The sequence below is a fragment of the Mesoplodon bidens genome, assembly GCF_964165515.1.
Source record: "Mesoplodon bidens genome assembly, chromosome: 6".
Classification (NCBI taxonomy): Eukaryota; Metazoa; Chordata; class Mammalia; order Artiodactyla; family Ziphiidae; genus Mesoplodon; species Mesoplodon bidens.
In genome coordinates, this window is record NC_138162.1 from 67795481 (window position 1) to 67822236 (window position 26756).

Sequence of the window (26756 nt, forward strand, 5' to 3'; positions counted from 1 at the left end):
TCTCCCGTTGCGGAGCACAGGTTCCGGACGCGCAGGCTCAGCGGCCATGGCTCACGGGCCTAGCCGCTCCGCGGCATGTGGGATCTTCCCAGACCAGGGCACGAACCTGTGTCCCCTGCATCGGCAGGAGGACTCTCAACAACTGCGCCACCAGGGAAGCCCAGGAGTGATTTCTGAGAGAGAGAATTTAGGTAACAGATACTTTCCAGAGGAGTGGCTGGGTTGGAGAAACTGAGGAGAGATACTGAGTATCCTAGGTTTTAACCATAGTGGAAAGCTAAAGGGGTAAGGGACAAGATGATGTTATTACAGGCACACTTGAGCTGGAACTATGGAAGGGTGGTGACAAGAAAGGGTTGTCTTTGTACAGCAATGCAGCCACTGTCAGAAAGAACGACAGTCCAAGTTCTAGAGCAAAAGGGGCAAGAACAGCCCCCCCTTTCTTTCCTACTGCCCTCTTCCAGTACCTCTTATTGACAATACCCCAACAAAGCCAGGAGACAAGGGAAACCAGGTACATGCAGCTATTAGAGGTTAACCTGTAGGGCACAAAGAAGGGCAAATGAGGGATCTAAGGTTAGGGGGTAGGTGAGGAATAGAGATGATTAGCACAAATGTAAAAATAAGTATATACATTACATCAAAACCCGTATTTCCCAAGCATTTAGATTTTGTGTAACTTAGCATTAGCCACATGATAATTTCAGTGGAATAACATCTAAACCATGAGCCAACAATTATCACAAATAACTCCACCCATTAAGCCTCCTTAAATTGGGTACATCCAAGGCATTTTTTTTTCTCATTGTGTGTTTTTTTTTAAGCTTTTTTAAAGCTTTTTTTATTTATTTATTTTTGGCTGTGTTGGGTCTTGTTTCTGTGTGAGGGCTTTCTCCAGTTGCAGCGAGCAGAGGCCACTCTTCATCGCGGTGTGCGGGCCTCTCACTATCACGGCCCCTCCCATTGTGGAGCACAGGCTCCAGACGCGCGGGCTCAGTAGTTGTGGCTCACAGACTCAGTTGCTCCGCGGCATGTGGGATCCTCCCAGACCAGGGCTCGAACCCGTGTCCCCTGTATTGGCAGGCAGATTCTCAACCACTGCGCCACCAAGGAAGCCCTCTCATTGTGTTTTAAGGTTTCCTAAGCAGATTTCTTGGCAGCAAAGCATGTATAACAAATTAGGTAAATTAGGCCAATTTACTCGATTAGAACTCTACCCTCACTGACCAAAATAAAACTAGAAGAGTAGAGGATTATCCTTGTCTCAGGTGAGATAAATACAAGCAGTCTGACTCATTAAGTGCATGATTTCACACTGTATTATCAATATACGACTGTTTCTGCCAGTCAGCATAACTTGAGAAGCAAAAGTTGAGAAAAGGGAGAAGAAATTAAGTGTACACTATTTATGTAGACTGAAGAAGAAAGAAAAAAGACGGTAAAGTGTGAGAGACTACTATTGACAAATCAAACCCACCCATCAGGTGGTCACAGAATTACCCTCTTTCAATTATTGATCACTGTCTCCCTTGTAACAAGTTACTTGCTCTTCCTAGCTCCTTTACTACCCTGTTATCTATATCTTCTCCTTTATTTTCAATTCCACAATGTGGACTGCTGAATAATTAGGAGGTTTTATCACAATGCTATTAATACATTTAAAGGACATATTAGAACAGGAAATTATTGCCGCAGAGTTGCTTTTGTTGCACTGTTAAGCTTAATTCAAAAACTAAGACAAGAAAGTACTTAATCCCCTCAAAAATCCAAAATCCAAATATAAATTTGGAGATTTCTTCTGCATAAGCAGGCTTTTAAAATCAATTATAAGCTTAAATGTAACATGGCTAACTAAAGTTTTGGTAAATGAAATCATGTGGTAAAATAAAGAGAATTTCAAAAGAGACTAATCTTAGATGACTGATATTCAGGCCCACCCTGTTTTACCCTATCCCACTTTTTTTTTTTAATTTCTACTTCATGTTTGTTATGATTGTTTTAAACACATGGTTCAATGACCAATCTAAAGAGGTTGCTGCCTTTTAAAAGTAAATATACAACAATAACCCAAAGAGGACATTTAAAGCTGCCTTTTCATTTAAAAAAGAAAAATAAACCATAATATTACAGGAGGTGAAGATAGGTAGTTAGATAATGAAATTGTCTTAATTCTTCAGGCTTGGAGCCATTATCCTCAGGAAAGATACCCCAGTCCAACTCTAATGAATCATTAATAAAATCTGTACAATAAGCTAATCACAATTAACCTGTGTGGTGTCATTAAGCTGGGGGAGGGGGGAGAGGTACAGCAGGAAGAGGATTGATTATAAGTCTCAGTCTTTCATTGTTTTCAGAATCCTGTGTTCTTCTGAGGACACCAAAAGATAGTTGTGTAGAAGTAAGAGTAAATCAGCCTCAGGGAGCACTGTGAGCGTGAGATGCCAGCTTTGAGTTGAAGTTGAGATGAGTTTCAAGCGGCTGAACACCCCCACAGAGCAGTAAAAAGATATGACATCGATACACTCAGGTGCATCTTGTTAAAAGCTTCCTGCGGGTTGGCAGAATGAAATCTTTATTTAAAATACACAAACTATTGTCAAGGGAAAGATGGAGAAGAGAACACAGTAAAAGGGCCAGATGCTTTGCCTAACCCGCCAGAAGCAGCAGAAAGGGAGAGGTGGTCACACCGTCTTTGCAGCAGCAACAGAAAAGGTGACTAACGCCACCACATCAGCATCCATCTGCTCTTCCCACCGTTTCAAGATGCATTATTTCTTTTATTATTAATTATAAGTGTTTCCGGGGGAGGGCAAATACATGATTACAAATAGCAAGAGCGGAAATCATTTCTGCTGCCACTTGGCATGAGGTACAGTAGTGTATGTAATGAGTGAGTGATGACAGGAAACAGCAGCAGTGTTCAGCCCCAGCATTTCTCCTACCAATCTGCTCCAACTCGCTCTTGGTAGTCAGAGGCTGTCTAACAGAAAGTTCATGTAAAACCATTACTGAACACTGACAGGAAGGAACTGAGACAGGGGTGAGTGGTGTGTATTTGTGCAGAGGGAGAAGGAGGGAGGGAAAGAAGGAGAGAGAGGAAGAGAGAATGAGTTAGTCATCATCTTGCACAGACAACACCATAAGGGGGGCAGGTGCTTTGCATAATTGCAAAGATAGACATGTGTACACATACACACACACTTGCACGCGCAGGAGAAGTCTTTTTGGTTTATATCCTATCATTTACAAGAGCAGCTTTAAGTGATACTGTGTGCAAGTGAACCTTCTTGAATGGGTGAGCTCAGTGGGTTTAAGGTGACAGAGCAGGGAGCTTGGTAGGGGATGGGTTCAGAAGAAGGGTCACTCCTGAAGAGCAAAGGGGCATGGCAAGCAATGAAGCAGGCATGAATAGAAAAATGACCCTTTGGAAAATGTCACCTATATTGGTTAAGCTTTGTTTCTCTTTGGGAGAAAGTGACTTTTCTGCTATTAGGTCAAGCACAAATAAGTAGATGGCTCACTGCTTTCTGTTTGTGTCCATAGTGCTTACAGCACGTATGACTAGAGGGTACCTGGAAGTCTCTCTGTTGCGTTATTACAAACAGGATAATTATTCTGGCTTTTTTTTTTTAAAGCACCGACGTAGTGACATTGCTCTCTCTTTAGCAAGAAAGAGAGAGCATTTCTTGCCATAGCTGTATGCTCTGATCAGACATAAATGACGGTGGAGTGATAAGCTTTCTGCTAGATTTCTTTCATCCTGCCCACCCTCTTCCCCAGCTCCAGCCCCCTTTTCTAGCTTTGCTCAGGGGACCTAAGTTCCTCTTCCCTGGTATCCCGAGTCTGTGGCACACCACCTTAATGGCGTTGGCCGCTCTATGGTCGGGGACTGAGCAGGTGTGGAAGAAATTGCTCCCCCAATGCCTGTCCGCGTCTTCTCCTCAAGAGCGAGGCTGTTTCCCAGCAACTCTTTTACAGGTTTTTCCCTTCTCAAGTACCACCTCGGCAGAGCCCAGTGTCTCCCTCAATCCCGGCAGCCAGGCTGCCAAGCACCCCAAACGACGACTATTGATACATCCTGTATCTGAGATGCAGAACACCCCGGGCGCCACGGAGCCTCGCTCCCCTTCCTTACCTCTCACTAAAGGGAGCTCTTCCCAAGCATCGATCGTATTGCAAGTTAAATCTTTAGCCCTTGCATTTTTAAACCCTCCACCCCTAACCCTAACCGCCAGCTTCCCTCCAAAACAAAAAGCGAAAACACCTGTAAATTAACGAAAGCACGCGAACACCTGAAGAAGCGCAAGCGGGATTCACACCTGGACAAGTCCTGTGTGGCTTTAGTAGTCGGGAATAGCCCGGGACCGACATGTTCTCCTCTCCCCGCGCCGACACCACTGGACCCCCGAGCCCTGGAATCCCGCCAAGGTCACGGGGGCGCGGGGTCAGCCAGGTCAGCTCCCGGGCAGCTCGGGGGCGCGGCGCGGCTCCCCTCCTCCCGCCCCAGCCCGCGTGCCCGCACCGCCGCCGCCGCCGCCGCCTTCGCCGCCGCCGCCTCCCGGGCGGGCGCTCGGAGCATCCCGCGCCGCGTCCTCCACGCCCTGGGCTCCCGCCCGCCCGCCCGCCAGCGGGAGCCGGGCCCGCGCCGCTGGCAGCCATCAAGTGGCTTGTTAAGGAAATGCAGGTGAGTGCTTGCGGCGGGGCGGCTGCTGTCGGAGACGTGGGGTGTGTGCCTGTGTGTGCGAGCGGGAGCAAGAGGGAGCGCGAGCGAGCCGGCCAGTGCGGGAGCTGCCGGGAGATGCCCGCCGCCTCGGCTCCCTGCCCCGCCGCGCCCACACCCGGCGGCCCGAGCGCGTGGGGCAGCGCCTCGCCCTGACGGCGGCTGGCCCCCCGGCTTCTCCGCCAGCCGCTCGCCGGCCTCCCCGCCCCGCGCTCCCTCCCAGCCCGAGCCCTCCGGCTGCTCCTCCCCCTCGGCGTCTCCCCTCAGCGCGGCGCTGACAGGCAGCCTCCGCGGGGAGAGTGCAGGTACTTTGCCTTCAGAATAATTTGTAGGACCCCGGCGAGCTTGCGGAACGCCCTCATTTTCTCCTGTCTTCGCCCCCCTCCCTCCCGAAAAGAAGACCCCACTTTTGAAACAATCAGAACCCGAAGCATCCGACCAAAGCCAAAGCCCGACGGGCGGCTGTTCTTGTGCTGTTCTTTCTTGCAGTTTATTCTGGGCCTGTGTGGAATAGAAAGACAATTCTTTATTTGACTGGTAGGGGAGAAACGAGAAGACTCCTCAGGCTTTCCAAGGAGGACTGGAGCGGCTACTTTAGTAAGTAAACTGTGCTTCTGTATTTCTTGTCTTAAATTGAGGCTTATGCTGAATGAATGCTTTTCCCCCGATGGTATGGGCGGGCAGTTTTTTCGTTTTACCGGGGAAGAAGTTGATTTATATAACTTCACTAGTTCTTAATTGAGAAGTGGTTTGCTAAGCTCTCTTTCTTTCTTTCTTTCTTTCTTTCTTTCTTTCTTTCTTTCTTTCTTTCTTTCTTTCTTTCTTTCTTTCTTTCCTTCTTTTTCTCTTTCTTTCTTCCGTTCTTCTTTCTTTCTCTTTCTTCCGTTCTTCTCTCTCTCTCTCTTTTTTGGAAGACCATTGCATTCAGCAGACTTCAGTATGGGCAGGCTTGCTGGGAATCCGATTTTTTTTAACGCTGATTGTTCAGGGGCTATGGGAAGCCTGGTTTGTGAAACGTTAGCTGGTTCTAAGATTTAAGGATGGTTTCCTTAAAAAAAGCTTGAGCATTCTAACCCCACTGGTTCCCTTCTACTGCTAGCTTCAACCTCAGCCTTAATCCACAGCAACTCTCATCCTTCTCTGACTTCACTTGGTTGCTTGTTTTATCTTTGGTTCTGAAGAGAGCTTGTTAAAAAAAAAAAAAGAAAAAGAAAAAATTGGGTCAAGAGAAAGTTAATATAAGTGGTTTGAAAAACTGGAATAAAACCCTGCTGAGGTTTCTTTATACTTGTAGGTAGAGGAGATGTGGAAGAAAATCTGGGAATTTTAGCCTAGTTTGTAAAAAACTGGATGAAATTAATTTGGTGAGGGAATGTGAAAAATGTTTTGGAGAGGGCAGGAGCTGAGGCTGTGACTTTGACACAGCAGGTTATAAATTGTGACAGGGGCTCAGCAGCCAGTGACAGGTGTAAGGTGTCTCCTAGGGCTGAATATCTCTGCATCAAAAACTTTTGCAGGTGGTATTCCTCTTGGGGCTAACATTACCATGTCAGTAGCTGCAGCATTTCTGTAAAAACAAGTAGGACACTCTTCCTCTCTCTGTGAAAGGGTTAATATCTTAAAATTTAAAAAAAGAGAGATATATACAGTCTAACATTTGCCAGTATTTTGTAATATCTAAATAAAACCTTTGTGTTATGTCAGGAAAAATATAGTTGAGTCAGTCTGTTTTGCACAAGAGGGAGAGAATCAATAACATTTCAGCATTTTTTTTCCTTTATCACTGCCAAATGGATTCTGAATCTAATTCTTCTTGCATTGTTACATATACAGTAGATACAGTAGGAATTGCAGTTTAGTTAAAACAGAGGTGATTTTTAACAAATTAAAACTTCTTTGACATAATAGCACTCATACTGACTAGTGTAGAATAGTGATTAGGAAAAGTTCTTCTGTTTTATCTTTAACTTTCAACTTTCTGTGTTAGTATAATATACACTTTTCTAATCAAATCCTTTGAAGAGTTAGAAACCAGACTGAAAATTAAAATCACTTATCTCACAGATTATTTTTAACAAAGCACCTTACTATCAAATAATACCTGAGGGTTTTCTTATATTTAGTTTCTGATGATGGTAAAGTGAAAAACAATTACCTTTATATTTACTCAAGTAAATATATAAAAGCAGCTAAATTCATTTGGCATTGATTTTTAAAAATTTAAGAGTGAACTAATGTACAGTGGTATAAAAAAGGGAAAGCTCTTTTTAGAGTTGTTATGGTTATTCAATATCAGAAGCTCTGAATATCTTGGGGCATAAGTTTTGGAGGTAATGAAATAACAGTAGGACAGTTGATGAATTTGTTGACATGAAGTTACCATACGTGGAAATCATTTTGGATAGATATATCATTGTTTCTTCTATATTACTTTATTTTCTATCCAAATGTGTTTTCTTAGACGTATTACTTCTCTCAGCTGCCATTTCTATCATTGGTTTAAAGTGAATTTAAATAATTTAAAATGAAGCCTTTGGTTGATCAGATGTGGATTATAGCAAATGACCTCTACTTATTTGTGACCTCAAATATCTGAAAGCATACTTGATGTTTGAAAAAATAATTATTGAAAAATAAAAGGTGATTTTCTACTGAGGTAGTCAAATTTAAGAGTGGTTCAAACATGTTATTACCTATATTACTGTTAGACACATATTCCACAGAAGAAAAGACATGACAGAATTCTTCATCCTGTTTGAATTTCTGAGAGATTTACACTTAACGTGAAAACTAATCTGACACAGATTCTGTCTCTAATTATGTCATAGTGCTGAGGAAGATAGCCTGAAATAAAACCATTTCTAGTAAAGCTTGCAAATATTATATTTGATCACTGTCTCTATGTAATAAGAGAGAAAAAAGTCAAAGCTGGATGGGGCGATTCAGTTGTCAGGTTTTTTTGCCACCAGCTTTTTGTGCAATACAGAGGTGGTTGCAACTTGAAAGTTGAAAAAAGAAAGTTGCTAATGTCAGCAGTAATGTGTTTTATTATGCAATTGTTCTTGTTATTCAGATCAGATAATGGCCCTATGAAATACATAAGCAGTCTACAGGGAATGAATGATTAATTCCTCTAAACATGTGCTTACTAAAGGAGTTCTTACTAGTAAAGTGCTGTATACCTGCATTTGCTTACAATTGCAGTTGGTGAGGGCAGACATACTTTTCTTTCTCTTAATATTAACGTAGCATTTACAGGTGTAGTCCTGTAACTATCATAACTTAAAGGTGGTTTTGTACACCACATGGTCTTACATTTTAAGGAACTCTTAAATGTGATTATTATTTTCTTAAAACTTTTAATTTAGAAAGTAAGACATTGTTAAGTAGATGTGATTTTGGAAGGCTAAACTGTGGTTAAAAATTACTTTGTTTTTCCCTCTATGAAATGACATCCTTTGTCTCCTGTGTACTACTAGTAGGGTGCAGATGCAACCTGCAAGGGCAAAGGACATTTTTCTTTAGTGAGGTTAAGTGTAAGAGAAAAGCTAAAATATTGCTGGTTTATATAAAATAATTAGCTGGATACTATGTTGAAATTTTAGGAATGGCTATTAGTGCACATGACAGTTGTGGCTACCACTGGTGTAAATTGTTTTGCTGTTAGAAAAGTAATATTGATGTAACTTCTGATACCTCTGCATTTCTAGGCCTGGCTTATGGGAGTAGGTGGGGAATGGATGGATTTTATATGGTAATCTGAGAGCAGGTGGCCTGAAATGCATGCTACACTTTTCAAATTCACCCATCCAAAATCTTCTTTTTAGACATTTCTGAAAAATATGTGACTTTCAAAATTGCCTAATTGAATATCTATCAATATGTCTTTATCTATGAATCTCAAATTTAATACCACAAATAACTAAGATTCCTCTGTTGTTTGGAGAAAATACCTCAATTTCAGTTATGTCTTTTTGGACTTACACTTATACTAAATTTAATAAACTTTAGCAATGCAAATTATATGAAAATATATATTTGATAATGCTAATTTAAAAGTTATGGTGAATATTGGATGAATTGGATTTTGTATCCAGTTGAGTACATTTTGAATTCATTTATCTCCTTATATATTTAAATGCAATTTTTTTATGACTACTGTCAGTTCAGTCAGTTTTAATCAGGCTTTTCAAAAGCAATTTGCCATCCATGAAGAATAAATGGATTTCCACTGGTACAGTTAAACAATGCATATGTTAACTGTACTTGCAATAATGGTTATGTTTCTTCAAACCCTTTAAAAACGTGTTGAATAAAGGAAAATGAATGAAAAACCAAAAATGAACATTACCTACAAAGTGAACATTTATGTGATTGTAGAATCAGAAGTTTTGAGTTTTCCTCTCACTGTTATAATTGGCTGTGTGACCCCAGGGAGGTAACCTGGACTCTCTGTACCTGGGTTTTCTTCTCTGTAGAGAAATGGGCCTACAGTTTGAGAATATTTCAATAACAAAATCTGAGAAACAAGCTAATGTAATTACTAATATAGTTAATATTAGTGTTTAGCAAATTGTTGAATTACACTATGGCAGCTTGAGAATCTATGTAAGGGTTGGGGCAGCCATCTTGTTTGAAGGATGGCTAAGGAAATTGTTCTGAAGCCATGTTGGAAGTGCTTGGACACTGTTGCTATGTAGACTGAATGTTTATTTGGAGTGGTTTTAAAGGAGGAGGATGGAGATTATGGAAGGAAGGGGGTTGATTAAATTTTCTCTAAATCACCCTTCCCTCTTGCTACTGAAAGAATATTGTATAAATAAGTGTTTTTGGATTTGTTACTCTATTCAATACTAGAGGGTATGAGAAGATAAAAATAAGAGGAATTGCTTAGTCTCTTTTGACATCCTTTTTACTTCTCTTAATTACTTCATGTAAGCTATCTTACAATGTAACGTTTAGATAAATATGCACAATTGAAGTCAACTCATATTTTTTTCTGTGATACCTGTTATAGATGTCACAGCTAGAAGAAACCATAGAAAAATTTATTTCAACCCCTATATTTTAAAGACAAAACTAAAGACTTCAAAGATTAAAAACTATAAAGGTGACATAAATTTCCGAAGTTCACAGAGAGGCTTTCCGTCACAGAGCAATACTATCTAAGATACTACATGGGCAAGAAAACACACGGACAGTCATTTATATACCTGTTAGTAAATTATAAGTTAAAAAATCTCATTGATGATGTAGGATACATTTCATTTAAAAATATTTTATAGTGATCAAACTTCTCATCATGGAAAATGAACACAGAGAAAGAATACATATGGTGTTAATTTTAAGTGCTCTTTTTAAAATGGAAAAAGCCAATAATTTATACAGTTAAAAATTGTAGATACAATTTATCTAGATACAATTCATGTTATATAACTGATGAAATTGGAAACTTCCTCCCCTCTAAGAAAATCAGTGTGCCCAGTCCTTTCCTTTTCTGACAGAAATCTCTGAATGGTAGCAAGTGACCTATATTTTTATAAATGTTTTATGTTTTAAATCATGGGAGACCGGGAGATCATGCTATATTTAAAATGTGTTTACTTTTGAATGCAAATTATGGCTGATTAATGATAGAGAGTGTATTTGCTTTTCTTTGTGTGTATTTGCATGTGTGCCCGTGTGTATGTGTGTGTGTTTAAATACATCTGTTCAAGATGGAAATTAGTGAAAATAGTGTGCTTAAAAATTTTAGAAGTGTATATACAATAATTGAGTAGTCAAAGAGAACATATGTTAGGGTGCACTGTATCAAATTGCTCTCTGTTTCGTCCTTAAATCAAATGAAATTTCAACAATATACCATATTACCAACGCCTTCTGCCTTGTAATAATTTCATATATTTTCTAAATACCACATTATAATAATTAAATATTCTTAAGGTTGAGATGTATAGTATTGCAGAGAACATAATTGCTGTTCTTTTACATGTGCTATTATGGACCTTACTTACCTGGTTAAGTGTATGTACTTATATTAGGTGCTAAAAAAGGAAAGGAACAAATTCATATTTGATTATAACATGGTTGGTGACTTAAAAGCAGCCATCTTTAACCTCAAATTAAATGTGTCTAATTTTAACTGGAATGCCTTGTTGTAAGATTCATTGCATATATGACAGCATATATGATGCTGTCTCATTTACTTTGTCAAAGAACAAAAAATATTACACTTAAATGCAGAATTAGTGAACTTTTAAAAAAATCTATTTTAAGAATGCAAATATGTAAGCAATCAGCTACACAAGTCTGTTAATGCATTTATTGTATTGGGACCCCTGTGAATTATACTTTTCAAAGACTACTCAAAGTTATATTTCTCCAATATAGTTTGTACTGTTGAAAAGTAGACCTTTTCAGCAGCTACAAGAACAGAGAACAAAGCCTGGCAAGCATGTGTGCACATAGACCTCTTTACTACTTACCCACTAAACACATGTATTATGGGATTTGTATCGTAGGATATACTCCTGTTTCTTTCATTAGATTGTCTTGGGACAAAGGCCTAGAACATAGCTACCTTCCAGTTCGAGGAAAGGTTAATTTAGAATACAGACCAAGAAAAAATAAGAGCAATAGAGTGTTTCCTATTTTTAAATGAACTGGTCTAGGCCACTTGTCCAAGATATTTATTTAGGTAGGAAAAAAAAATACTCATCCATGCTGTATCCCTGAGATGTTGTCCAAGTACAGTGACCTAGAATCTTTAGGATCAAGATCATAAATTCTACTTAGAGGTAGAATGAAGGATGTAGAGTGGAGAGGATGGAAGAAAGGAGAGAATTGTTAATCTTGCCTTAGAAGCCATATTCTTCCACTTTTTATTCTTCCCACAAATTGATTTCAGACTTTGAGATATGACTTTTCACCTTGGAGTAAATGGTCATCAGATTAACAGGGAATCTGGCTCATACCTTCACTGTGCCATAGTCCCAGGTTTTGCCATTGCTACCTTGTATCCATCTGGAACTGTTAAGGAGGTTAGTTTATCAGTTCCTGATCTGTATTAATCCTGCTTTGATTTTGCCACAAAAATCAAGGACAGGAAAATACAGGCACCGTATGCACTACTCCTAGAAGTTACATTCTCTTCTGTTTCCCAGTTTGGATATATTTTCAAGTCAGAATCACTAGTCAGGATTATGCAATATGTACCACATGGCGGCATAACCCATATAACACTTGATCCCCAAATATTTATTGTCTCCAGTGTGCCAAGCAACGCTGAGTAAACACTCGTAAGGTAGCAAGATAAAATTGTCCAAATTGCGACCATCTTATATTCTTATGAAATGTTTCCCCATTATCATTTTTTTTATTATTATTCCATGGAGAAAATGTAATCTCCCTAAAGAATCTCTTCTCTTAAATCACAGGAAAATTTCTCGGTACATGGCTTCTTTTATCATCTCCCCCTGCTCATTGGCTGTCATCCTGAGTCAGAGGCATCTCTTTTAGAAGCTGGGTGGAATCCTTTTTGCTTATGTAGCAGCTGTAGCCTATGCTGTATTCCACTGCAAACTTGACATCTTTCAGCATCTTCAAAGCAGTATTACTCCAATACTAATTGGTCATGTTCCCCACTCTCCAAAGTTCCAGAGAGGCAGGCAGTAGGGTATGATAAGCGTATCACTCTACCCTCCTCATATTGACAAGATATGGAAAACACAAATAAATCTCCAGACCACTGTAGCAGTTTATAGTCCATGTACCAATCCCTTGTATTTCCAAATTCATGGGATACAATACAAGTTATAGTCAAGGATCGTGTTGTTTCAGTTGTAACCAAAGCATCATTGGAGAAGTGTATTGGTTTTACTGGGAAAGAGAACAGAGAAAAAGAGAGGAAATTCTACCTGTACATTTTGATGTGTGGCTTATTTTCATAAGCGGTCTTATAATATGTACTTTGGATCAAATAACCAAAGAGGAAGACAAAAGTGTAATTTAAATTTTTAGAAACTGACTTGGATTGTTAGATATCCTTGGAGTTAAAAAGTTACCATAAATTCACCTCTTGATTTCTTTAGTTTATAATTTAATTTTAAAGAGTTTCTGTTTTTAGTCTCCTTAAGAGCCCTTATCAAAGATACTGTACTACTCAACAATAATATTTGAAAAACTGTCCTGAGATAGAATATTGTTTCACCTTCAAGGAAATTTTTACATTTCTAAATTTTAATGCTGGACTATGTGCATTAGAAAGATAAGAAAGTATCTTCCCATCATTTGTTATTTTCTATTTTATTTTATAATATACTCACTTAGTTCTTAATTAATATTTATTAATGGTATTTATTTCAGTGGATCATTGCTTGTAATTTTAGTGTGTAAGGATGTCTGGTGGCTTCTCCTCTGAATGGATGTGTTCATTCTGTGTCATTTGCGCTATCCATTTGTTTTCTCCTAGGAAATATATGTGGTTAGCTCTGTAAGACATGTCTTAGCCTCATCATTTATACCTGTGTGGTTCAAGACAACAGGGCTTTCTTGTGGTAGAATTGTGTGCTCTCAGGATTGAATTCAGCACTTCAGTGTCTCATTTACCTGCCCCTCAGGATGGCATGCCTTCCTCTTGTTTTTTTTGTTTTTTTTTGTTTTTTTTTTTGGTGCTTTCTTTTTTCCCATAGACCACCTCCATTGTGGAAAGTTGCCAGATTTAATAACATAAATTACACATTTCCTAAGACACATTGATACTTACTGGCTTTTTGAAGTAGTACATCTAAAGAAATATTCTAATTGTAACATATATATATATATTATATTGACTATATATATATATATATATATATATATATATATATATGCTCTGTGTGTGTGTTTATATATATGCTGTTTTCAGAGAAAGAAATTTCAGGCAATATTTGTTTTGGTGTGAAATGTTATAGGCTGAACCTGGAGACGAATCCATTTATGGAGCTAGGTCAGAAGAGATCATGTGTTGCCTACTAGAGCAGGCTTCCTTTCTCCCTTATTCAGTAGGAATTGAGTATCTCTTACCATTTCTATTTCTACTGCCAAGTTTCCCTTTTTTGCTCATTTCCTTTGATCTTAATAGGAACCTGGTGCCACAGTTACACAGGGATGACTCTGTTGGTCATGTGAGAATATAAAAGTGTATATTGTTAAGATTTGGTAATAAATTACACCATTGTTTGTATTGTTCAGTTCCCTTACCTCTCAGGCATCGCTCTCATCGATATAACAATCTACATTTCATAACTAGTCCATCACTTCTTATGGTTCTAGTCATCACTTCTTATTACATTAAAAGAAAGAAGCATTTTTTTCCCCTAATCAGTGATGGCATCATGGGTTTTGGAATTTTTTGGTTCTGTGGAATCTTCTTATGAGCTCTGAAAAAACCTTAAGATAGAAGGTGATAATAATAGCTAACATTTATTGACTCTTTAATGTATGCCAGTCAGTATTTTAAGTGCTTCATGGGCATTAACTCATTTATTCTCACCTCAGCCCCATGGAATCAGTACAGTTATTATCTTTAATTTACAGATGAGGAAACTAAAGTGCATAGAAGCAAGGGAAATTTTCCCATTGTAGCATATCAAGTGAAGCACCTTTGTGCTCTGCCTGCACATCCCACATTTTAAACCACTTTGCTATATTGACATTTTGACATAGATTTATAATATGTTCTCCCATATGTACAACATTAGTATATAAGAATTCCACAATCACATAGGTTTTATATATCAAATGTGGAAAACATGAGATATCCCAGCTTTGCTTTTATGATACAATTCCTCTAAAATGAAGCCAACACAAATTATTGTAAGTAAATGATAACATACAGGAATGGAACATTGTGAAAGTGTTGCTCAGGGAAACAAAGAAGTGAGGACAAATCACACCAAGGCCAACTATCTCTAGATAGCTCTTGCCAAAGTTGAGTGGGTAAGGACTGTGCAAATGCTTTAGAGTGTATTCCTTTTCTTTTCTTTTTTAAAAATTTTTTTTATTGGAGAATAGTTGATTTACAATGTTGTGTTAGTTTCTGCTGTACAGCAAAGTGAATCAGTTATATATATATACATATACCTACGCCTTTTTAGATTCTTTTCCGATATAGGTCATTACAGAGTACTGAATAGAGTTCCCTGTGCTACACAGTAGGTCCTTATTAGGTATCTATTTTATATATAGTAGTGTCTATTTCTTTTCTTCCTTGGAGAGTGTTGATCTGGTAGAAAGAGAACCTGATGTGCTCTCTGTTTTTGCCAGTGGTGTCCCTCCAAGCTCAGGTCCCTTCTCAGGAGTAGGTTGAGCAAGGTGGTTCCCACCAAACAGGCAGGCCCCCTTCTTGGCCATAGATTTTATGCTGTATCAGCTTTTTACATACCTTGTTACACTTAGTGACTGGTGACCAAGAGCCACAATTTTTGAGAATCAACCAAGATATTTGAGTCAGTTTGTCTTATGTAGAAGGCATAGAGGAATAGAAATGAAAAGGCAGGGAATGGGCTTCCCTGGTGGTGCAGTGGTTGAGAGTCCGCCTGCCAATGCAGGGGACACGGGTTCGTGCCCCGGTCTGGGAGGATCCCACATGCCGCGGAGCGGCTGGGCCCGTGAGCCATGGCCGCTGAGCCTGCGCGTCCAGAGCCTGTGCTCCGCAATGGGAGAGGCCACAACAGTGAGAGGCCCGCGTACCGCAAAAAAAAAAAAAAAAAAAAAGAAAAGAAAAGGCAGGGAAGATGAGCTCAGGATGTACCATGGAGTAAGATTTAGGGTCAAGAGTGCCCCATCTACCAGTACTTTAATGAATGTTTCCCATGATAATGACATGAGACTGGCATAACTAACTGGTACAAAGTATAATATAAGTGTTGCTGATTATAAGCAGTAAAGAAATTAAGAAGAGGAAAACCAAAAATTGGTCCTGTAAGAGTCATTTTAATTACAATTATTTTTGGGAACTCTTACTATTTATGTCTCATTGCCATGTAGTCTGGGTATTATTTACACCATTGCATCACATTGGATTAAATTCATTGTAAAATTCATTTGATGGCAATAGTAAACTACATTTTTTGTTGTTTGTTTGTTTGTTTTTTGTTTTTTTTTGGAGGGGTTGCTGTACGCGGGCTTCTCACTGTTGTGGCCTCTCCCATTGCGGAGCACAGGCTCTGGAAGCTCAGGCTCAGCGGCCATGGCTCACGGGCCCAGCCGCTCCGTGGCACACGGGATCCTCCTGGACCAGGGCACGAACCCGTGTCCCCTGCATCAGCAGGTGGACTCTCAACCACAGTGCCACCAGTGAAGCCCAGTAAACTACTTTTGCTTTTCTTTTTTTTCCAGTGTGTTGATCACTTTTCTTGAATTTTTGCATGACTGCTTACTTGAAACTTAAATTGAGGGAATATGAGTTACAGCATAAATCATGATTTAATTTTTAGATTATAAGAATTGAAAAGTTAAATTATTACCTGTACATTGTACATTAACCAAATTTAAAAAGGTTGAATAAAATAATCTTAGTAAACATTTATTTGGTTTCTAATATATGAGAAATGGTCGATGCTTATTGGTGGAAATCTGGTGCCCTAATTTTGAAAGGACAGGAGAAATATCTTAGATGTTCTGTAAAATTATCAGAAATTTGTGATGTTTTAAAAATCAAACTAAATAAAATATTAGCTATACATTTGTCAAGTTATAATTTTAATTAATAACACAAGATGGCAAAGCATATACAAAAAATTGCATGTTCCCTATATTGGGGGAAATATATAATACCAAAAATAGAAAGTTAAAGTTATTTTATGACTCATATTTCAAGAGGCACAAACCTCTTCCTTTCAGGTGTGAAAGATATGGAAACACTTAATGAACAAGTTTATTGGTTTATCTTTTCCCCCCAAGGTCTTCCTAAAGTCTTTCCTCCTTAAGGTGTTCTGATTACTTGCCAAGAAAATTCAATGGATTTTCCTTTCTAAGTGAGAATTGAGGAGTAGAAAATGTGCCAGACTGGGCAGTTCTGTGATGCAAACTTGTCCCCTGGAGACCTTTGTAGGACTGCTAAACTGTTAAAATGCTTGTTACAAGCAAGGGTTTGGCCTTCTGTCCCTGCAAGGCTTGGAGGAGGAGCAGTGGTCAAGAATAAAAAACAAAGAAACCCTGGACTCTTTCACACATTGGCAATATTATCTTTTTATTTCTTTTGATTTATGAACAAAGAAGACATAATCTTCAGATCCAAAGTGTTTTTAAATGGGTAGTCCTAATTATTATTAAAATGGAATATACTCATTATATACAGTATAATTTGCATATACAGTATGGGTTGTACAAGATACCTTGGATTAGATCTCTGTAGGCAAACAAATGTAATAGGTGCAGAAAATTAGCTAAAATAAGCAGAATCTGCAACTTCAAGAGAGTAAAGTTTTTTAAAGGTCTGGGTTGTCTCATCAAATTTGTGCAAGCATCCACCTTTATCTCAGTGGGGTCCTACCACAAAAATGATAACTATCGGTGACCAAGCTCTGTCAGGCCCACCCTGTATTATTTACTAAAATTTCCCCCATGCCATAATTTTGCTTCAGGGTCTTACCAAATTGTCATATTCCATTCAGGCTGCTATAACAAAAATACCATAGACTAGGTAGCTTATAAACAACAGAAATTTATTCCTCACAGTTTTGGAAGCTGGCATGTCCAAGGTCAAGGTGCTGGCAGTTTTGGTGTCTGGTTAGAGCCCATTTCTTGGTTAGTAAACAGCCTTCTTCCTGCTGTATTCTCACATGGTGGAAAGGGCAGGGGAACTCCCCGCAATCTCTTTGTAAGGGCACTAATTCCATTCATGATGGCTCTACCTTCATGACCTACACCTCCTAAAAGTCCCACTTCCATATACCATCGCATGGGGGAATAGATTTCAACATAAGAATTTTGGAAGGATGCAACATTCACTCCATAGCACAAACCTTACCTGGATGACTACTTCCTGTCTTCCCACTTCTACCTTATCTCCTCTATTCTTTTCTCTGCCACCAAAAGATTTTTTTTTTCAAAATGCAAATCTGATCATGCTTAAAGCGTTAAAAGATTCTTTATTGCCTAGAGTGTAATGTTAAAAGGAAAACTTAGTGTGCCATAAATGGACCTTCCTGACTCAGATTGCAACCTTTTCATCATTATTTCTTGCCTTCTCCCCTGCTGCAGTATGTACTCTATAATAAAGCCATATAAACACATTAAAGTTAACAACTGAATAATTTAGGTAGCTTATGATGAAAATGATAATGATGATGATTTATAATTGCTTTTTCCTTGTTGAAGAGATTTCTCAAATTTTGCACTATTACATGTATGTGTCCTTCAGACACTAATTTTGAATCTGATTTCAGAGTATCATGAGTATCCTTTCCAGCCAATGACATATATACAATAGAATGCCAAATTTGAGGGACTTCTTTCTTTTTGTGGCTTTGCTCAAGATGAACCACCTACTATATTATTTCTACACATCAAATCAATCAATTTTCTGTTGCTTCCCAGCAGCGGCCAGTATCTGCCATACAAAGTAATGATCTCTAGCAAAATTTTATGTTGTGTTTCCCCTGCCAACTCCAAAGTGGTCAGCCTCCTTTGGCTTACCATCCTGGAACTGTGTGGGTTTCTTACTGTAGCCCAGCCCTCATAAGAACAGACTCTGCTGCTCACAGCTTGGCTGGGCTCCAGGTCTTTGTTGCTGGAAATGCTACTGTAACATCTGTTGGGTATGGCATGTATGTAGTTACTGTCATCAATCTTAAGAATTTGGGTGCACTTTCCAGGATCGTGGCACACATTGTATAACATGAAATCTGTCTTGAAGAGAATGTTGCAGATCAAAAAGGGAAACAGTTCATGATATGTTTTTACAATGTAGCTTTGATATTAAGAACTTCCAAAAAACCTTTGTTGGATATTTAGATAACATATGACTGCTTTTCTGTTGAATTACCAGGTAGAAATTCTTTTTTAAGGAAATTTGTTTTTACAAGGGCTTGAAAAAAATCATTGATTTTTAAATCCATTTTGTCTTAGGAAAGGTACCCCAGATTTTAAAGTGATATATCATAAGATGAAGTAAGTATGTAATCACAGCTTCCATGTCTGCATTTTTAGTGACCTTTGAATATATTGCATGAACCCCTTTTTAGACTACACATCCAAAATAATGTGATGACTGCAAAACTATTGATTGGGTCCATATTAATATATTTCTGTGGTCTAAAGAACCCATTTTATTGGATCTGCTTCTTTGTATCAGTAACTAAAGCTGATAATTTTTGAGTCTGATCTGTTGGGGAGATTGGAAGGACTGGGAAGGGGGAAAGCTGAGTAGAAGAGGAAAGAATCAAGATGTTATTGCTGAAAAAGTCACAAAACTGAAGGGGAAAAAAACGCCTATTTTTTTGGAAAAGAGAGTGATCTTGAGTTATTGCGATCTATGCAAAATCTCAGAATTGAGTTCTCTGATTAAGTAACTTAACAGCCACGTGATCACTGGAATAGTTTGGAAAATTATACAATATTCATGACCGAACTTTGAAAAAAAGTTGCAGTATTTGTCCTGGTAAGCAGTTGGTTGTTCATTTGTTTGTCTTTTCCCGTAGAGTAACCAATCTAAGAATTCTAGAGCCCATTGCCCACATTTTGGCTCATCTATCGGTATTCCTAATTGATTTAAATTTAAATGAATTTAAAGTACTTATTAACCCAGATGGTACACTTCAAAAAATAAACCAGTAGTAGATAATTATAAAGAGTCAGCATTCAACATTGTACAAGTTAGATTACACACTAAACCTTTATAACTGTGTGACCCCAAAACAAAGTATCTGAAATGAAATAGTAATATTTTTCTTAAATAACAGTCCTCAGTTGAGTGGCCCAGGCTGATGGGATGACATTTGTTTCACAAGGACATTCATGTACCCAGGTTTCTTCCATCTTGCTGCTCAGCCACTACCTAGAGAGGAGTCCTTATCTTCAGGGTCAAATTTAGATAATAAATAGATAGGAAGTTATGGGAAACAGCATTGCTTTAAGGGAATTTCCATTCCAGTCCCATTGAATCTAGTCATATGGTCATATCTGGCTGCAGGGGAAGCTGGGAAATGTAGTGCCTAGCTGGGTGGCCAGGTACCTAGCTAAATTGGGGAGTTGCTTCTATTAAAAGGAGGAAGAGGAAAACAGATACTGAAGGAGTTAGTATTCTCCACTTTAGTTATTTACGTCTTATAAAAAAATTGGTGAGAACTTACATTGTCTCCCTTCTTTTCTTTATATCTTGCACAATTTTTCTATACTCTGAATCAAGAATAGGTAGTTGAGATGTTTTGTCATCTATTCTGTTGTTTGGATTAGCAAGAAAAAGTCTAGGTGAAAACATTTAATATTACTAATAATGAACAAGAGGCTCCATGATATTCAATACCAAGTTTTTATAATTATTTTTTCAGAATTAAATGTGAAATTAGAACCCAGGTAACTTAACTGCCATTTCAGACTACTGTGCAATAAAGAATGTGTCTGGACTTCTGTAAAATTTTAATTTATTTTATACAGAGAATCACCTAAAAATGTAAAACTTTAAAGAAGATTGCTAAATTGTTGCAGCTAATTTTTCTTTTTAACCTCCATTTTCCATCCATGATAGTGAATTTATCTGTGCTGTGTGGGTTGAGCTCACGAACAGAAATCATGGGCTGAGTCTTATTTGCTTTAAATTATGACAGTAGGTCAATTCCTTTTTCTGAAGACACATCTACTTTGAGCTAAGAAATTCAAAATATGTAATACTTATGATAAAAATGAGTACAGTGTCTGAGATGAAATCAAAGAATGAGTTAATAAAAACATAGAATTGATACTTTACAGTTATAATCCATGTCTTTTCTGGTTTTGTAAAATTTTCTGCCTTTAGAAAACTGAGCCTCAATCTGTGGCTTGCTGGTCACTCCATGCACAGTGCAGTTGTCTGAATAAGACTATCTTGGTTTCTGGTGAATCCTGCTGGTAAATTTGATGAGGGCAGCAAATGCCTGAATCTTGCATCACACGCATCCATCAGGAATGCATTAGTCTTCATGCTTTCCCAGTGAAGAATTTTTATGAAGTTGTCCAGGGAATCAGAATAAAATGATAATTTATAGCAGGCCCACCTGGAAAGACTCAATATTCAATGGAAGTCATGTTATGTTGTTAATATACACTGTAGAATTACTTATGAGAAGGTGTAAAATGCTTCTTGCTGACATTCTAGCTATAAATAATGCAAGAGTAAACACTTTAATAATTTCAATTAATACTGAAGTGTAGCTTTAATTTTTCTAATTACAGCCGATATTCTTAAATCTGCGACTTCTGGCGGAAGTTAATGAAATCTTTGCTTACCATTGCAGTTACATTATAGAACTTGCTGTTGAAGTGCAGGATGCTTTAATTAAAAATATTTTCTAATCTAAAATGTGCTGTTTTAATGCCTTAAAAAAGTTTCAAGTCATGCATTATTTTAAAATGGATCTTAAATGAATCCAACTGCATTTTTTGATTTCTGTTGATTTGGTATTTCAATGTTAATAAAATGCCAATTTTTCTTCATAGAGTCAAATGGTGACTCATTGAATTAGTTCAGTAAATTCATTTGAAGAATGAAACTCTGACAGTGCTCAATGTATGTTTATACAAAGAATAGTTTTTTATCAGTTTGCTTTGGATAGAAAAAAATCAAATAAGTTATTAAATTACTACAGGCTATAAATAAAGTATTTAACAAGTATATTTGCATGTGCTAAAAATTTTAATGGACAGTCTTGGTACCAAGTAATAACATGCTTTGTTACCAATAGTATGGATAATAAACAAGGACATAAAAGGGCTCCCCCAAAACTTCTTCCCCAAATATGTTATTTGGTGCCAAATAAACTGTCTAACACATGTATCTGCATATTGTAAACAACCTTCAGGGACAGTCATGGTACCACGTAATGACATGCTTCATTACCAATAGTACAGCTAATAAGTAAGGGCATTAAAAAGACTGCCCCCAAGTTTCTTCCCCAAACATATTATTATTCGGTACCAAATAAACTATTTAACATGTGTATATGTATATGCTAAATAATTTAATGGACAATCTTGCCACCAAATAAGAGAAATTTTTTTTTTTTTTTTTTTTTTCTTTTTGTGGTATGCGGGCCTCTCACTGTTGTGGCCTCTCCCGTTGCGGAGCACAGGCTCCGGACGCGCAGGCCCAGCGGCCATGGCTCACGGGCCCAGCCGCTCCGCGGCATATGGGATCCTCCCAGACCGGGGCACGAACCCGTATCCCCTGCATCGGCAGGCGGACTCTCAACCACTGCGCCACCAGGGAGGCCCCAAATAAGAGAAATTTTGAGGGAGCCTTTTATATTCTTATTATCAGTGCTGTTGGTAATGAAGCATGTTTTTTCATGCAGTACTTTGTGTCTCATTTGCTGTGTATAATAGCAAAAAATAAATCAAAGACCATGATGTAACTAGAGAAAATCCTTTAATAATCATGATACAAAGATAGCTATACAATGTCTTTAGCCTTTTTGGGTCATTCTTTTTAGAAACACTCATAAATTTTTCATGTTTGATTTGATTTACTTGGCAAAAGTTACATATACTACCTAGGACTTGGTCTTTATTACCAGTGAGATATATCATGTTTGCACATGTTGTACTTACTCTCATACCCTGTAACCAAATGTTATTCTAATAGTAAATTCAAATACTCTGAACAACTGTGAGACTTGTAACTTATAGTTTAACTAATTCTTATATGTATAAATTATACATTTCCTAACAAAATAAGTTATTTTTCTGTAACTTCAATTCTTGACCACTAGCTTCTCATTTTTCACATTTTACCAGCTCTTCAAGGTATTCACCATTATACCCAATTTGGAGTCAAAGGTAAATTTAACCACTGCTCCATTTAACGAAAATAATTAGTGTACATATTAAATTATGAAGCCCATAAGAAATAGTATACAATCATTTTAATATTATGCTTATTTTTGTTTCCTTTTATTTTATGCTCTCTTTAAAATTTGGTCATTGTTTATAACCACACAAAAAATATTATTTTAGAAAAAAAATTATCTTAGCAATTGCTAGACTATGAGGGCCTAATCTAATTGTGTATGACATGGACTCATTAAACGTGAGTAGATTAACAAACATGTGTGTGTATATACACATATGTATATATATACATATGCATACAAACACCAACACAGGTGGCTGTGGATGTGATGTATATGCTACATATAAACATAATTAAGTGCTTTGGGGAAGTTTTGACAACTTTTTGTTCAATATACATTCTATAACAAAATAAATGATTAACAAATTTGATAACAAAATAAGCACTTCACTATTTTTAAGTATAGTGTTTAATAGTTAAATTGATTAGGAACCTGGGCTTTAGAAATAGTGAAACTCAGATCAATTCTAGCTCTACTAATTATTACATTCTTGGTCTTCAGCCAGTTACTGATGTCAGCAAACTTCAATTTTCTCATCTGTAAAGCAGAAATCCTATTACTTACCTTTAAGGTGTTTTTGTAGAATTAATTAAGTCAGAACATAAATGTAGGTATAAATAAAGGTGTATGTTTGTATGTATATGACTGTGATTATGAGGGATTATTAGAAAATATTTGAAAGGAAAATAGTTTCAATTATTTTTAAAATCACACTACAAATAATATGCATAAAGAGGTAGGGGTAATGGCAGTATCTCATCCTTTCTCTTTTAGAATGTATAGAACGTATTTAATTAATATACAATGGACTAATGCATATGCATTTTTTATCTCTTATTACATGAGATCATCATGTTATGTTCTTAATTTTTAAAATCTTAGATTTATTATGGAAAAAAGCACTTGGTACATTAGGTTTTTGTTGTTTTTTTTTTTTGCGGTACGCGGGCCTCTCACTGTTGTGGCCTCTCCCGTTGCGGAGCACAGGCTCCGGATGCGCAGGCTCAGCGGCCACGGCTCACGGGGCCAGCCGCTCCGCGGCATGTGGGATCTTCCCGGACCAGGGTACGAACCCGTGTCCCTTGCATCGGGAGGCGGACTCTCAACCACTGTGCCACCAGGGAAGCCCTAGGTTTTATTTTTTATTTTTTTTTAATATAGTAGCTGTAGCTTGTAGGGAAAGTATTTTAAAATGCACACTAAGGTGGGCTTTGGAAATTAGTTAATGCTTATCACTGATACATACATAATTCTAATTTTAATTTATTATATAAATACTTAATAACATCCACAGATTGAATAAAAAAGTTCCCAGAACTATTAATAATGTGGGCAAATTGTATTTAAGGCATAGTTATGACCCTGAAGCTACCCAGCAAAATGAGCCAAAAAGCAAAACCCAACTGCCTATGGAAGATCAGCTTATTTGGTGAGTGAACTGAGAAGGAATTATATCTTTCTGAAAAGCCTTGGTTATGTTTGCTTCACTTTGTAGAAATTTAAAGCCAAGAGAGCTTAATGAATTGTCACTGATTTTTCCAGCTTATTTGGAATTAATTATTGGTTATTTGAGGGAAAATTCATGTAAAACTATTCAATTAATTGTAAATTGCCTCATTATCTTTTATAGTTCATCTATGTTTTTATTTTTTAATTTACTTTTACCATTAATTTTCGTTAATTAGCAATTAACAATAAAAAAACTTCTTTAGATCAGCTGCCTAGATAATTAATAAACTCCTATGGATTTCTGTGGAGACAATAATATGTTAATGGATGCTTTCATTTGACCTAAGCCTCATTTTTCACTCTGAAAATGGTACCTCTACAGAGTTAGACAAGAACCACACAATGTAAGCAAATTGGTTATTTTAAATTCCGAGGTTAACATATGATCTAATTATCTACTATAAAAAATTACCATTTGAATAATTAAGTCAACCTGTCATTGAGCTTTTTTGTAGGAAAAAAAAACCTCTTCTGAGGGTTTTTTTTTTTCTCCACTTCTAGACAACATGAAAGTAAAATTTGTATCACTTCTACCTCTTTAAAGTGCAAATGATTTCATAAAGAAGTGGCATTTTTCATTTAATTTGATACTGTGACAAAGACCCACTCAGAAATGTGTATCCATACTTCAGTGTAAGGATACAAAATATTTCATCTCAGCTGCCCTTACCACACACCTTTGAACTAGTAGACATCTCGTGATATCTCATTAGACAGAATAATTGTGGCAAGGGTGTGACCTTGTATCTCTGAAGCATTCTCCCATTTGAAGGATGGTGTGAATGACTAAGTGGGTCAGTCCCCGTTGATTGTAAGCCATTCGTTCTCATTAGGCTGCCAGCCACAAAACTCTGACAACATACCAAGTTGTTTGAGAAATGCAGCAATTTATTGAAGACATTTTTATATCTGCCTCTCTTAAAGCAATCAGCACTTCAAAGAACATAAGTTAACTGCAAATTCAGGTATAAATAGCATCACTTTATTTTTGCTATATTAAGCTCCTTGCTTGCATTTAGACTGATTTGATATTAATCAGTGATCATAATTTTATAGGTGCTTTACTCTTTTGAGTTTAACTGAGTGAAGATTGAAATATAAAAAGTCATTTCCTCTGTCACTACAAAGCACTGAAAAAGCAATATCCAGTTGAATTGTACTCAAGACATGTGCAGTTTAATTTCTCCTTTATTTATTTTTAAGGAAAGTAGAGAACACATGCTTTCTCACAACTAGAGGAAACTGTCCTCTGTAATTGCCAGTAAAGGAAATTATATAATCTGCTTGTTTAGGCTTATTCTGCACAATGGATGGCAACTAATATACACAATTCAAAATAAGTAGGAAAGATAGAAGCAACTCAAAAAGGAGTTTAATTTTTCTTTTTAGGAAGAAAGAGTAAAATCTAAATACTTCTTTTAATGATAATGTGATTTTTGCTATGCACTGAATGTATATTTTTAAAAACAAAGGAGAGGGCACTAATGGCAATGAGAGAGAAATGACTTGAATTAAGAAAAAAAAAAAAGCAGCACCTTCCTGGATAGAGGTAAGATTTCAAATTGTAGATTTTGTGTCTTCTGTCTCAGCAATAAGAAAAAAAAACATATTTAGTCAAGGTTACAAATAGGCTTAGGTTTGGGTTTTTTTTTTTTAAATAGAAATGCATATTTTGCTTCAAGCTTTCCCTTCATTTGAAAATAGTTAATTAAAATCTCTTTGGCTCAAGTTCCAAAATGTTGTCTGTCTGCCAAAATTCTTAGAGAATTACCAGTCTCTTTGTATTAATATGAAGTGTGTCATATATATTGAAGCAGGATTATGCTTGATGTATCCGTAGAGAAATATAGACATATTTAGAACAAAAACAAGGTTCTGAAACTACTTGGTGACCTCCAGATCCCTCTCTTTTTCTATACAAAACTTGTTGGTCTAGGTTGAACCAGCCTGTAAATATAAAGGAAAGTTATTTTTGTAATAATATCCAAATAATGATGGCTTTGAGCTTCCATGTTTTTAGTTGCAGGAATCTGGGGCCTTAAACAATGTCTGTTCCAATGCTCTGTTTATGTCTTCATGGGCAATCACTGTCACATATACCCTAAAACTTTGTTACTCAGATTATAGTTTGTGGACCTGTGGCATGCATATCACCTGGAAGCTTCAAAATGCAGACTCTCAGGCCCCACTCCGGGCTTTTTGAATTATCATCTTTATTTAAGAAGATCCTCAAGTAGTTCCTGTTAGGTTTAAGCAGCATTTTAGAATTCAAGTCCATGTTTTTCTGATTTGGTTCACTTGTCAAAGTGCTATGTCACTTTTTATTCTGCCAAAGGACATATTAGGTCACTGCTTGGCCACTTGTAACTGGTGTGGCTGTTACCTGTATCTGGGGTCATAACTCTGTTCTTAGGCAATATTTGTAATGTTCTGTCTTT

The 26756-nt window shown here is 37.3% G+C and overlaps 1 protein-coding gene across 3 annotated transcripts in view; it reads left to right on the forward strand.

Annotated features, from left to right (window-relative positions):
* Positions 1–5065: 5065 nt before the first annotated feature.
* PTPRD (protein tyrosine phosphatase receptor type D) overlaps positions 5066–26756 on the forward strand; it is a 2148730-nt gene continuing 2127039 nt past the window's right edge. For all 3 annotated transcript variants that reach the window (XM_081238160.1, XM_081238163.1, XM_081238162.1), the window contains exon 1: positions 5066–5317. The gene's annotated coding sequence lies outside the window, so the exon portion shown is untranslated. The remainder of the gene's footprint in view (positions 5318–26756) is intronic.